The 15,312-nt window shown below is 41.9% G+C and overlaps 1 protein-coding gene across 1 annotated transcript in view; it reads right to left on the reverse strand.

Moving 5' to 3' along the window:
• The window catches only part of CFAP299 (cilia and flagella associated protein 299), a 193,706-nt gene that overhangs the window by 5,405 nt on the left and 172,989 nt on the right, over window positions 1-15,312 (reverse strand). The gene's annotated exons all lie outside the window — the stretch shown is intronic.

Here is a 15,312-nt window from a genome sequence, read left to right on the forward strand (position 1 = left end):
AGCTAGAGGGTAGTGGTACTGGGAGGGCAAAGTAATATATGCTAGCAGGAAATATTCCTAATGCTGCCTACATAGGCAAGAGCTCAGAAGAATATCTGGACTAGAGAAACAAGGGGTTGGAGAAGGCTTCTCTGGAGCAGCCTCTCCCCTGCCAGTTACTGTTAAGGTGAAACTTGCTCACTATAATCAATGTATTCTACTGCAAGGCTGTTGCAAGAAGAGGGCACTGGCAACTGCGACCTAGGGAATCCCTCTCATGCATGTTTCTTTCTCTAGAATAAATACTAAACTAAACTTCAGCACTAATAAACTACTTAGCAATAAAATTAATTTTTGTTAGCAGAATTCCATACGTCTTTAAATATTTAAGTTATCCCGAGATGAAAACACACTATCAGATGAACATGATCAAATGCCAAATTAAAAAAACTTCAGCATTTCAGGTTTTTCTGTGTTTCATTATCACATGTTTTGGAAGAAATGGAACAGTTTTCAGCACGGCACATAAGTATGTGGAGTATGAGAGACTTAGCAGTACCCATAGGCCAGCTGCAAGAAGAATGCATCTTGGGGGGTAGGGGGTGTTACTTTTTTTTTTAAGACAATGAGTTGTTGGCACAGTGCTATATAACAAACAGCAGACTGTGCTTGGGAATACAGACTAAAATATGTGAGGTGGGGTTTTTTTTTAATTCATCAGCTAATTCTGGTCTGAGCAGATTTTCATTCTGCAGGCAGGCAGATGCCCTCTCAGAACACAGGAGTCTGAATACAGCTTTTTGTACCCCTAAAGTCATCCTTCGGGTACCAAGATGGCAGCACATCAAACCACATGGTGCTTGTAGAATGTTTTTCATTTTAAAAAAAATCTCTGTGTCCTTTTGTAAACATGCATCAAACCACTTGACATTCCTGTGAGATGTAAGGCAGGCTTTACTACAGCTCATCAGTGGCTGGGAGAGCCATAAAAAATGTTGGAGACCTTTCCCTAGCACACGTGAGCTGATGGCAGAGCAGAGAATTGCCAGCTCCAGCCAGGAGATTGGGTGCTGCAGCACATTCTGAACTTCAGGGAGGTGGACAACTGTTTTCCTAGAGGTGAATACTTGTCTAGGTTACAAACTGGATTTTGATGCCTCAATGTGTGATTGTCCCTCTTTTTCCCTTATTGCACAGGGTGAAACAAACTGTGATAAAGAACTTCTTGTGTATCTTATTCCAAGAGTTGAAATAACATGGTGCATCAGACCTGGAGAATGCTTCAGACAGTGAACAAACTGAGGGTTGCCAATCACTACCTGACCAAAAGAAAAAGGTGTGCATCTGCACGCTAAGAGCTTTGTTGTCGCAACTTACTATGTACTATTTAAATCAGCAAAATCAGGGAGACAGAACATAGCATGAAGGTGTTTATGTCTGTGTTGGCCTCACCTTTGATCACATGGGATTAGATTATACTACCCTATTCCTTCTTTCCCTCAGGATAAGGATTGGTTCCTTGATTCAGTTCTCTGCTTTTCTCTTCCCACCCACACATACACAAAGATAAAACCATTCCCTATAGCAGACTGGGACTTAAGTCAAAAACTAATTATAAACAATGATGGCTCAACAGCTTTTTTCAGTTTGTGGTTCTATGAATTTGCGATGCAAACTATCTGGCTTCAGCCCCCGCCCCCCGGTAATTTACAGACCAGCTTGCTTTAGTTGGGCAGCAACAGAAGGGTGCAGACAAGGGAGACTGGGCATGCAGGACACCAAAGACGATCACAACCAGGAATAAAAAGAAGCAGCAGCTCCTTTATCCTGGCCTTCTCTCTCTTTCTGCCCTCCGGTTGGAGTGCACTGGTAATCATTCTAACGGAGGGACACCGAAAATCTGCGTGTGCTTGCCAAATACAACAAAGCAGCAACATACTTGGATGGGATTTGGCCCGTCACTCCTTCCCCAGCTCTCTGGTGCAAATGAGGTCAATGCCTCGGTGGGACATGACACAGTGTAACACAGCACATATGTCCAACTCTGTGCCAACTGCTGTTTCATAATAAGATGCATGTCACAGACCTCTGGTTAAACAAGAACAAGCTACTTTGTCCACCCAAGAAATTTAAAGATGCTGAGTTTTGCGTTTCTTTGTCATCTTGAAGCAGCTTTACATTTATGAAATGATTGCCGGGGTAGCGTGAGATATGTTACAGTACTTCAGAAAACCAAGGCAGTTTGATTTGTCCATGACAGCTATTTTGGCAATTTTTTCCTGCTTACCTGTGCTATAGTGTCACTATTGAATTACTCACATGGTCGACTGTCTTGCAAACTGATTGTAAATCAGGAATAACTCTAATGAACTCTTGTATAAAATGAATAGAAATGAGCATCTGGCCCACAGGACTAATTCATGCCTTGGTTTCCCAGAGGCAGTGGAAAAGCACAGTGTTGCCTGCTGCCCACAGAGGTACCAAACAGGAGTCACCACAGCAGTGAGTGTCTGACATATCCTCTTTATATTACTGGCACGGGGAGTAATGGGGATCTCTGCTTCTCATCTGTGGCCAAGCTTCCCTGCTCAGAACTGGCATGGTGAAAGGATGCTTAGCACTACAGACAGAAATAATCTCTAAGACTGTTTTGGCCTTGCCTTAGCCATTTCACTAATGTATAGTTCACTGCATCTCATTACTAAACTTGGAAAACAGCCTCATCAGCACTGGGGTCAGCAATGACATTTCATCCCTGCAAGGCAGTTTCACAGATGAGCACCACACCAGCAGCACTGGATGAGTCTGAACCAAGCAGAGATGCAGCTTCTCCCTCTCCCTCAAATCTGGACAGCTCCTGCAGCAGTGCTCCACAGCCAGCGCCTTCTCTCTGCAGTTCCCAAACACAGCTTTTCCCTTGCCATCCCTCCCAAGCTATAGCAGCAACCTCAAAATTTGTCTCAACGGAGACTGGTGGCAAAGTTGTTACTGGTTGTAGGAGGGCCAGTGCTCACCCAGTACCCTTCAACGTGCACAGGACAAGAACTAACACGTCACTGCTAGTCATCAGGACTACAACTACGCCATGGCAATGAAAGTTCTGAATAGTATGAGTTTGAAAATACCTCCCTGAGCTGTTCACTCTCCCCTTTTTGAGTGGCTTTAAAAAACATATTTTTTCTTTTCTCTTTTTTTTTTTCTTTTAAAATATAGGTGACACTTGTCAAGAAGAGCTCTGAAGAAGCTGATTCCCAGTCACCCATGATTCACAAAAGCTGATTCCCAGTTGCTCCTCATAGCAGAGGAGTGATGGACTAAATGCTCCATGGGAGGGCTGAGATCCCAAACTGACATCCTACAACCAGCGCTGTGAGGATACACAGGCAGATGAACTCTCTGCTGGAGACACTGCCACGAAGACTGATGAGGAATACAATGCACAGGGAGTGCGGGGAAGTGGCCAGTGGGGCACAGGGACTGCCTTTAGGCCTGCTTTCATTTAACACCACCAATGGCTTGCTGGAGCAACTCTGAGGTCAAAGGGCTTACAGAGCTCTTCTTGCCATGGGAACCCTCAGATCTTACCCTCTCCCTCCAATAACCCCCCCAGCAACACAGTTACTCCATCTCCTGCTGGAGATCTGCCTCTAAGATTTCCCATTTTTCCCTGCATCAAGGAGGAAAACGTAGCGTGATATGAAAAAATTACAAGGACTTGAATCTTCTGTTGACCTGACGTGAAACTATACGCCTGCTCAACAAGCCTCTAAGACAGCTCTCACAAGTTTGTGCGCATACCCCAAAGGGCAATGCACTGGAAGGAGGCAAAGTTAGGTATAAGGTGGCTAATGGGAGTGGTACAGTAGCAGCAAGCTTCACTGAGCTATAAACTCACACCCCCCAGGAAACATACATCTAGACTGGACAAAAACATAACACAAATCTCAGTCCTATGACGTGGACTAGAAGTGCTTCAAGAATGCTGTATGTCTGAAGCTCTCCTATTGTACGCAGCTCTCAGCAAAGTATTAATTGTGCATTTTGAGTTTATCATGGCTTGGCATGTTTCTCAGTCAGAACAGGAGCAACACAACAAGGACTTGGAAAGCAATTCTGTTACACAAGAGAGTTGGAATTACCACAGACAAAAGATGCTATCATCCTGTGATTCTAGTTTCCAGTCTTTTTCTTGACACAATAATAAGAATCTCTAATATTCATATAAACCAGTCACTTCCATATTGAAAAACACAGTTCTATCACTGTTTCAGCTACCACCAGTGTACACCTTACCTGCCTGTCCCCATTAGCAGCTGCTCAACTTCTTGGTCTTGTCTACCAGCATCTAAAATAGTCAGACTTTCTTCCTCTGTCTCACACAGACACACACAGTTTGAACAATTTGTTGCACAAAGCCTACTCATGGGATAAGTTTTCTTCTGGTCATGAATTTTCTATGAGTCAAAGAGGACTTCAAATATGTGTATCAAAATGAACACATGATACATCTAGCTTTTTCTACATGCACACCCCCAGATGGGATTCTACAAGCAACAGTGGCATCCAGATGATCACCCTATGCATCTCTGTGCTATCTCACCAGCTGCACACCTTCTTGTCTCATCATCCTGTTACATCACAAATCATTGCACTTCAACTTCCACCAAAGCCAAAGGACTGGAATATATTTCAGTCCTCATAATCTTGGTGAGTGCCCCAAGTTTCCTGCCTCAGGAGGATGTCATTAAAATTACCAAAGCCTTAGGTGGTATGTTAAGTTTCCATTGTCATTTCCAAAGTTTGGGATGCTTCCTTCTTCCCAAACTCTCCTCGCCTCTGGGCACAACAGTTGCGGATGAGACCTTAACAAGTGAAAAGATATGCTGCAAAAATCATCAGGGAAAGAAAGGTCACTAAGTGTGGCTTCCAGAACAGGAAGGTACAGATTTTAACAGTGTATCATCATTGATACAGCATAGCATATGATTGACTGAATGTACCTTTGAGTGCAAAAGATTTCTTTTCCTCTGTTGAGTTTGGACTGAGAATGACAAATGAGAAATTAAACAAAATAATTGCTACCTGTTTCTTTAAGATGCTTAAAATAACCCACAAAAACCTTCTGCAAAATATTATCATGGAGAGACTATGTTACTGCCTGTCTGGGATGACCTGTGTAATTCAGATGGTTTCAGAATTTGGAACTGGCATGGTTTCCTCAAACTCTGGCAGAACTTCCTATGATAACTGCTGCAGCACATATTTATACTGTTTCTCCAGATGCTGGACTGCTGCCATGCATTGGAGTTTACATTTCGCCCCTGCTGTATGCTGCTATGTGCTTCTGGGCAAACAGGTACAAAACAAAATGAGTCTTTTATCAGACAGAAAACATGAGGTGAAAGTGAAACCATTACCTGTGTCATTCTGCCTCTTAAACTCACCCTCATGTCTGGGAGCTGTGCATCATACTGGTACTGCCAGACAAAGGATTGCAAATGGAGTGGCATGAGCCTGCTGACATCCTTTTCTTAGCTCCTGCCAAAGGTCTTTATACTGGCTCAGTGTCTCTGTGTGCAAGGCCCTGTTCTTCCCACAGCAGCCCATGGGCTGTGCCCAGGGCACATCGCAGGCTGTTGAACCAGAAGGATGGTGTGGGTGGCTGCAGGCTGGACAGAACTGCCACAACTAAAACCTTGCTGGCACCTAACTCATCTTGGGTCATCCTTTCTGCAGCTCACACTGGTTCTCTGGCACTAGCAGAGCAGGCCACAGCCTATGAGTTCCAGCTTGCAGGCCCATCTGCTTTTGCTTTCAGTGGGTGTCAGCAAACACCCTCGGCATTGCAGCATTTACAAATGTTTCTCGTAACCAAGAAGGGTTTTGTGTAATCTGCTCAGTACTCCCAGCATTGTTTGAACTTCAGCTGGGTACACCTTTGGCATTTCAGAATGAAGGGTAAGATTGATAAGAAAAAGAGAATAAATTAAAGCAATAAAAGGAAAATAAATTAGAGTCCTCAGGGTTATAGGCTCGATCCCAAGAAATTATGAAACTACTATAGGGCTCCAGAAGTTGTGCAGTAATCACTTAGAATGTATTATCTTATTAGTTCTCTCCATCTTTAAAGAATAAAACCACCCAACACATTAGGATTTATGGCCAACGAAAATAAAAAGTTTTATCTTGAAGCTACAACAAAGAAGATAAAAGAGAGGCTTGTAATAGTTGAAGGAACAACAGGATGAATAGCTTATACATATTGTGCAATGAATAATCATTGAAGGCCTGTTGGAAGTTGCATATAGCTGATAGATCAATGTACAAAACCAGAGGCCCTGCTCTTTTCCATACCAGTACATGGTGAATGCAGCAGCAGTCAGCCAATCAAGTATTTTTTTTTTCACATATACCTTTCCAATGTATCTTCAGATGGGAGCCAAAAATCCCATTCTATAAAAATAAACATCTCAGTCAGAAAAGTTTCCCTCATGGGTGTTAAAACAGAAGAAAACCCAACAAACAAAGTGAATGCCATTTACAAAACCACTCTGCCCTGTCCTGCACTAAGTGATGTGGCCAGCTAAGGTTCTGAGCAACAGTCTCTCGAGAACAGTGGACCTCATGTTCATACATTAAATCCATATGAAATCAGTTCCTCATCACAGCAGGCAAAGGAGTACTTAGTGATCAGCAGTGAAACGGGAGATCACTGAATCTTCCTCATAAGAGAATCTAATATTAGGGAAAGATTTATTATCTGAGAGAATTTCTAGCAAAGGTTGACAAGAGATGAAGCAAGGCATCACAGTAGAGCGTTTGTCTGGTTGTTACATAGGTTCACGTATTACCTTTCCTCCTCCACTAAAGAAAAGCCAGAGTACAATGATCAACTGCAGCCCTGCACTATCATTCATCTAATTGCTTCAGGTGTCAAAGATGCAGGTATGTGCCAAGACAGATTTGCAAAGCCTGACGGTTTCTTGTAGTAGGCGGGGTACATTGCAGGGTGCTTCCACGGGTTTTTCAACATCCCCCAGGCATCTGCCTACACCTTTAATGCTTTTAAAAACATGACCTTCAGATGTCTGCCAAAGTTGCACTGAAAACAATGGTTAGGTGCTTTGTTGGATCAGAGTCATAATAAGAAATGATGAGCAAGAAGACCTGCAGGAACTAAATGACAGCTAGAGAAGTAAGAAAGCTAGTAAAGGAAATGTCAAAGTATAGTTATACACTGATTTGGATATGCGTATTTGTGGAGTGGGGTCAGCTGCTTCGACATCTTCCCTTCAGAAGGAAGTGGGGTTAACATCTATGAATAAAGTACCTCTTGATCAAAGTTTGATTAAGCACCTGAGATGAAATGGTAGATTTTTCTAAAGGCACGTATTCAAAGCATGCTTAATGTATGCATGTGTGTCTGTCTTTCCTCCTGAGGTTTCTTTCAAAAGCTCTTTCCAACTGCAAGCTCCCTAGGCAAAAAGTTGGATCCAGAAAGAATCCATCTATAAAACTGTGTGCTAAAGCTCCTAATTATCAGCTGAACTGATGAAAAAATAGTACTTTATGAAAAACGAACAAGCCTTTTCCCCAGTATTTTACTTTAGTGATGCAAAGTAAAACCAGAAGAGATAGTCAACCTTCATGCTTTGGAAAGGATTCTTTCACCCTTCCAAGACCTTGCTAACGCACATCCTTTGAAATCATACTGGCTGGGCATTAAGGGAATCCTCAGAGCAACTAGAATGAGTAAGGCTGCGATTTCCAAGTGACCTGGAGACATCTGGATGCGTCTTTTGCACTGGAACTGGAAAACGTCACATGGGAAATCTCAGTCTCTCAGAAGATCTCAGTTCCCCTCATACCTTAGTCTAGAAGACTGTGAAGTTGCTGGGCACTACCTCAGGCACCATGGAGATGGGCTGCTGGCCTATCCTGTCTTGAGGAAAAAGGTCTTTGGCAGAGACACTCCTCAGCTTACCAGATTTGAAAGGCTGTTGTAAAACACATCCACAGAAACTCTGAGTCTAGGATGAGGGGACAGAGTGTACCCTCAGCAATTTTGCTGATGACACCAAACTGGGAGGACTGGCTGATTCCCCAGAAGGCTGTGCTGCCATTCAGTGGGATCTCGACTGGCTTGAGAGTTGGGCAGAAAAGAATCTCACTGTTCAGGTGAGGGAGCCCTGGCACAGGCTGCCCAGAGGGATTGTGGAGGCTCCTTCCTTGGAGGCCTTCAAGACCCGCCTGGACATGTTCCTATGCGACCTGGTCTAGGTGAACCTGCTTCTGCAGTGGGGTTGGACTAGATGATCTCTAAAGGTCCCTTCCAACCCCTACCATTCTATGATTCTGTGTAAAAAATCATGCAACATCAGCTTCGTGTTTTCTAGATTGCCAATACTATTAATAGTGTTTTGGTAGGATTTGTGGGACCAGAGCATCCAGGAGACAGCTAAGTCTCTGAAAATTACTAACAGCTGGTAGTATAAAACTGAAATATTAACAGTTAACTTAGTTGCCTGAAAAACAGTAGGTTCAGCTTCAGGCAGCGTATCTTGCAAGTTCCCTCCTTGGTACGATCCATCAGTTTCCTATGGATGAACGTTTGCTACAGAAAAAAAGCAGTGCTTATTCTGTTTGCTGATAAAAACTTTATATAACCCATTACTACATACATTTCAGCTCTTGGTGTGATGCATAGCAACATACAGCTTGATGGCTCAAATCAACACAGCTATTGAAAACCGATTGTTTTTCAAGGCTTTCAAATGACAAACACACTATTGATCTGGGAATTGGACATATGCAATGTAAACGTACATTTAGCAATGGAGCAGAGAGATGACAGGGCATCAGGCAGGCAACTTTTCTATTTTAATCCAAACAAAGTGGCCGAGCTGTGATACTAATGAAGCAAAATGGTGTACAAAACATTCACATTCCTTAGCTATTCTCCATGGCAGATTTATAGCTTGTAATCTGACGGGGAAGGTAGCTCTCATTTAGGAGCAACATAAGAACCTCTCTCATTTAAGTTTGTGTGGGGTTTCACAGTATAAACACAGAGACAACAAAGTTATTTTTGTCCTTGCAGAAGAACACATTCATCCCTTGAGAACTACAGTAAGATTATTCTGATTTTAACTAATAGGTAGGTGACTATAGTTGTAAAATTGCAAGAAAACTCAACCATTGATGAGGGAAGAGCAGAAACATGACAATGATGGAGAATGTCTGCCTACCAGACAGCAACGTTACAAACAGAGATGGATAAAAGATAGACATCAGAACTTATCCAGAATATTAAAAAAAAGTAGTTTTCCAGAAACATCTCTCTCTCAAGATAGTATACATGGAGCATACACAAGAAAAGATTAGGATTTATTGCTTCCCAAAACACTTGAATAGCACAAAGATATAACAATGGGAAAGTTTTACTTGTGGCAGATGAATAACTTTCTATCAGCTTTAAATTAAAAAACACGATTGGTTTTCTGTTCTGTAACTATCTGAAGTTGGATTTGCAAATATTATTATTTTTAATTGATGCCATCATTGTTCTCCCACATCTGCTCAATGTAGTTGAATGCTTTACAGAAGCAGAAATACAACATAGATGTGGTATACAGAACAGAATATTGCCATGTTCAACAGTAAGAAAAAACGATATTCTCTATCAAAATTTGAGAAAACTTATCAGTGCTGACACATCCAACTAGAGCTATACACCATCACAATTCCTGTTGCCTATATGTTTGTTTTAAAATCTATCACATATCTTCTTCAAGACAGAATGTCACAAGTATAGAACACAAATTATATAGTGTTATGCTTCAGCATTTTATGGGAAGCTATAATTTTGCAAGAAATGCATGCATTAAAAGGTATTTGCAGGCATGCATCTGTGCTTATGTGGAAATGTGAACATAGTGGAAAATCACCATAGAATTAAAGGAGGAAGTCTATCAACACTCATCTATTAAACATATGCAAATGTGCTTTGGCAAAACTGCAGACACTCTGGCAAATTATAGCCTGTAACAGCTCCAAGCTTTCACCATGCCCCTGCTGCCAAGATACTTGGAAGCCAATCGTTGTCCCTGCTCCTCTGCCCTGCACATGAGGGAAGAGGCTTGCATGGCAAACAGTCTCTGCCAGAGCACCCTCCCCATCCTTCCCCGTCCATGGGTGCAGGGCCATCTTACGCCACACCAATGAGACAAAAAAAACCCCACGCTCTCACACTGAGACTGAGTGTCTTCCTCTCAGATATCTAAGTCTGAAGTTGCACAGCAATTTATACATCAGAACTAGCACTCTCCTCCTTTATCTGTTCAGCGCTCAGTGCAGCATTACCGTAGGACAAGGGGTAACGGCTCCAAACTGAAAAAGGGGTGGATGATGCACTGGCACTGGTTGCCTAGAGAGGCTGCAGCTGCTGTTTGGAATGAGACGGTCTTTAAGGTCCCTTCCATTTCAAATCATTCTATGATTCCTTAAACAAATCAACAGAGCTTCTATTTAAAAAAAAAAAAAATCACACCTTATTTCCTTGTGTGTTTTAGCAGATGTGAGAGGTTTGATTAATCAACTGTGGGTTTTTCATCAAATGTGTCAAATGTTGCAAAAATTCTCATTTCTGTATCAGTTTTGAGCTGAAAAGATTGTGATTATATGTTGTACCGAGTATTGACATATATGGCATTATATGATGTGAGAAATAATTTGAATGTTCCATTTGAAAAAAAAACCCCAAAAAGAAGTCTCCTTACCACACATTCTAGTAAGTGCTTTAAATGTTTCCATTAGCTCCAAAGGCCATTAAAGAACAGAAGAATTACCTTTCCTCCCCAGCTTGAATGTTAGCCCATGCTTCTCCCACCCTTTCTCCTGCTGTTCTTCAGGAAATATTTTCAGTGTGGTTAGAACATGTGTGATCTGCCTGTGCATAGAAGGCCATAAATCCATATTACCAAATGTTTATCTGAGCTTTTGAACATCTTGGAAGGCATGGTATCAGTATTCCACAAACCTCAGGGTATACCAGCACAGGAGAGGGAGGTAGCCAGATACCCTGTCATTACAAAGAACATTTTGATCTGTGGATGTAATGAGAAGCAGGATTGCAGGAGGGTTTCCTCAGTGGCAGCTCCAGCGTGCAGGTGCAGGTGCACTGCCCAGACAGAGTGCTGAAACAATGCATTTCTGGCATGGCGAGGACTCTGGCTTGGCTCGATGCATACAACTTTCACATCCAAACCTTGTTACTAGATCAGCCTGGAATGTCATTCTAAATCCATAGTCTCCAAGCATTAATCAAAATCGGGGGCCAGCAGGAGGGGAAATAGGCTGTTTAAAACTCACAGCAGAGGAAAAATGAATCCTCTAAAAATGTGCTATCACAGAAAGGAATTAAGTCGCTTTTTCAGTTTGTGGTCATTTTCAGAGACACAATAAAAATAGCCTGGGGGACCCATAGCATATCTGCAGTTATGCTGTCATCACGTGCAGATGCATGGTACCTTTACTACTGCAGTGTACTACACTGTTTCCTTAAATTGGTCTCATCCTTCAGCCCCTGGAAAAACAGAAGAATTTACTGGGGCTGTGAGATTCAGACTGCACTGAAGAAGACCCACTGGGTTCACTTGGAAAAGCATGGAAACTCCCTGCCACTCAACCATTAAGCCTGGGATAAAAAGGAAAACTAAAAGCTCCAAGAGTCATACTGAGCAGCCACTGTGATCTGAACTACAAGCTCTGAAATCAGGGGGGAGCTGCTCCTAGGCTGCTGAAACAATACTGTGGCACCCTCGGGTGAGAGCTGTGTCATTGCTTCTGGCACACCATGACCTGGCATCAGAGAGCGTGTGACGGCACTTGGACCACAACAGATTCTCATTTCCATGAAAAGCGCAGAGAGAAAGAATTGTTACAAAGTTACCTAAAGGCATTTCCAATTTTGTGAGCTCTCTGTAAGTATCTACAAGTGAGAGAGAAAAAGAGTCAGGGGAAATAAAGGAAATTCAGAGAACACTAAAACATTGGAAAATACTTAAAACTAAAGATGAAGAAAAGAGAGTAATATGTTTATTTCCAGGAGGAAGAGAAGAGAGGTGTATGTTGGATGACAGAGGGAAAAAAAAGTCAAAAAGGACTTGACACAGTTTTTAACATTCATAGTATTTTACATCTGACACACATAATTCCTACTTGGCATACTCCCTGTTGGCATGAAGCAAGCTGCCCTATCTTGAAGTAGATGGAACTGAAATGCAATCCTCAGGCCTTCTCCTGACTAAGAAGCCAGACTTCCATCTGCTCTCCATAAGCATGGGTGCCTTCAGGATATTTTGAAAATAAAATGATTATTGTGCATCTTATAAAGATTTTCACAAATATAAATATGAATTCTGTAGGGCAAACAAACAAAAAAGATTGTGTGAGCTGTTCTCCCACCCCTCTTTTTTTTTTTCTTCAGTAATCAAGAAAAACACAGAGGAATGTCCACATAGATCTCTGCTAGAGGCCAAGAGTTTGGTTTCTTTAGCTTCCTAATATCCCTCCAAGAGATGTAGATTTGAAGCTTTTAAGAACTGCAATATGGTGGCATTAAGAAGTGATACAGTCAGTGTACGTTGCTTATAAAGTGCACGTTCCTTTTAAGAATATTTGTAGAAGTAAACTGAAAATAACTGCAATTACACTAACTTGGTTTTGATGGAGGACATTTGGCATGACCATTGTGGCCAGAATTTTTTTTGCAAATACTTACTTTTCACTGATGTGATTGAAGGATGAGCAGCAAAATCATTAGAAGCAAAAGATATTTCCAAACAAAGAAAGATCAACTGGCATCATGTATGAGGAAATACAAGTACGTGCCACCACAATACTCCAAAACTAAGAGAAAGCTCAGGGATACTGAACAAGTACTTTTAACTGGAAATACTGGATCAAATTATTTGCAGACCTCTGCTGCAGCACAGGAGAGAAGTAGATTCGGTTTGGGGTACTGAGGAATTTTTCAACCAAATGTTTATTTCAAGACCCTGATTGCTCAGACCTCACCAAGGATGTGGTAAATGCAATTGCATATCCAGCCTTCATTGGATCTTTAATTATTGGCATAGCTCAGACGGGAAGGCTTGAAAAATGCAGCCACAAAAGCCAGTAAAAGCCGTGTTATCCTGAGCTCATTATAGGTTATTCTCTGTCTCTCTCTGCTTCTTCCCCTCCAACATTTTAAATATACTAGGTCTTTTCCAAATAATTTTAGGGAAAGCTTGTCCAAGGAGTTAAAACAGATCTCCCAACAGATCCCTCCCCCTTGGTATTAAATTTGCTTCCTGCAAGTTAATCACTAAGAAACAACCTCTGGTCTCTTAGGCCAAGCAGAGTTATCTATCACAGGGGCTGGGGCTTCATCCTGATAAGTGTTAGGGAGAAATTCTGTTTATGGCCAGACGTAGTGACTCTCCAGTTAAACTTCAACATCGTCTGCCACAAATGCACAGCTTAACCTACAGCAGCTGGCAACTGAAGCAACACCATCACTTATCAAAGCGGTACAGAAGAATTTTGCCATCATTTTCAGGAGGATATAGCTGACAACTGAATAAAGTACTAGTTATTCCATACAATCATCTATTTTTTAAAAAATGGACATACCAACTTCAGCCACAGCTATTTCCTGGTCCAAGTACAAGGAAAATGTGGTTTCTCAGACACTCATGTGTGGCAGAAATCACACGCTGCCTCAGGATCACGGCCTGGTGTTCTGGCTGACGGTTATGTGTTCGGACAACAAACCGAAGGCACAAAGTTTCCAGAAAAGTACTTGCAAAACTGTGGGACGCTGCAGTCTCATTAGTGTCATGGACATCAAAGGGATGTTTAATGAGCAACACCCAGATCAGCCACTACAACACAAACTAAAGCTACGTTTGCAGCTGTGTTCAGGTTACAGTGTGCTGGCCAGGCCTGCTGCCTGAGGTGGGTGACATGCTGTCTGTGCTGCCTGAACTCTTCTTGCTCCATGCTTCACGCACTCAGGCTTTCTAATACAAATTTTAACTAAACAACACAACTAACCATGGTGCACAACATGTCAACAGTTTATGTGCAAAAGGGTCTTTTTCAGTTTTCTTGCTTGGAAAAATATGTAAATACATGCTTTAAGTGTTTCTCTAAATACAGCAGCCATTAAGTGAATGCCCAATTAGGTCTCTTGTTTGGGATGTCACCCATTAGCTGTCATTGTTTCTCATTTTATTAATTACACTGCAGCCATGCCAGGAATACCATTCTGGTGGGCATCTTAAAGGGGCCTTTAAAAATTCAGCTTGAGAGGGTAAGTCATATTCTGCATGTGAGAGACGTGGTTGGGTTTGCAGCACACATTGACGGGTAAATCTGACACAAACAACAAGATGAGAAGAGCTTGAGAAAAACTAGACCAACAGCAGCAGCACAAATCTATTCTCAGCACTGCAAAGACTGGTTCAGTATCATTTCTGGTCCAATTAATTGAGGCAGGTGTGAATATATGTGGCCAGCTGGTGAGGCTAGACATATATTATTTGATCTCATGGCCTGCAGAGGGAAGACACAGAAAAGTGCTGCAAAATTGTTCCCTTGATCTTCAGGGAATCTGCATGAGAAGAAAGAGCTATCATGTTTAGGCCACTCTGCTTTATGCATTTGTCTGTGCTTCATCAAATCATCTTTTACATGCATACAGACATGAATCATTTACAATTCTCAAACTGCATACAGACACTTCAACCCAAATCATATTTCAGATAAGTGCCTGGCAAATTTCTGTTTTCTGAGAGATTTTTTCTAGTGTTCTGCTCTTTCTGGTGACAGTAAGACTGCACTGATGAGGAAGGCAAGATAGCCTATGTTACAATTTTATCACTCCAAAAATTTTATTCCATTTCCTTATCTCAAATGTATGGTTAATTTGTTCAAAGCTGCAGAAACGCAATCTTTCCCCCTAGGATACTTTCCTAAGAGATTTTCCTCTCTTTCCTAAGAGACTTAAACTTGAAATGAAGAGATAAATTAAAGGTAAAAAGTAATATTTACTGTATTTAAATACGAGCCAGATGTGGAACCATACATCTCCAAATTAAACATTTACTGAGTTGGCAGCAATAGAATTTTCTTCTCACACATGCAAACATCAAGTCTGAATGTACTCTCCTTTTTACCTACCTGTCTATCTGCCACTTGGTCTCCGCTGCCTTGCATACCTAAGCAAAGGCTCTGGATAGTGTCCTCAACTCCAGCACAGACCCTTCTCTTCACTCGCTTCTCAGC

This window comes from Colius striatus, chromosome 3, assembly GCF_028858725.1.
Source record: "Colius striatus isolate bColStr4 chromosome 3, bColStr4.1.hap1, whole genome shotgun sequence".
NCBI classification, from domain to species: domain Eukaryota; kingdom Metazoa; phylum Chordata; class Aves; order Coliiformes; family Coliidae; genus Colius; species Colius striatus.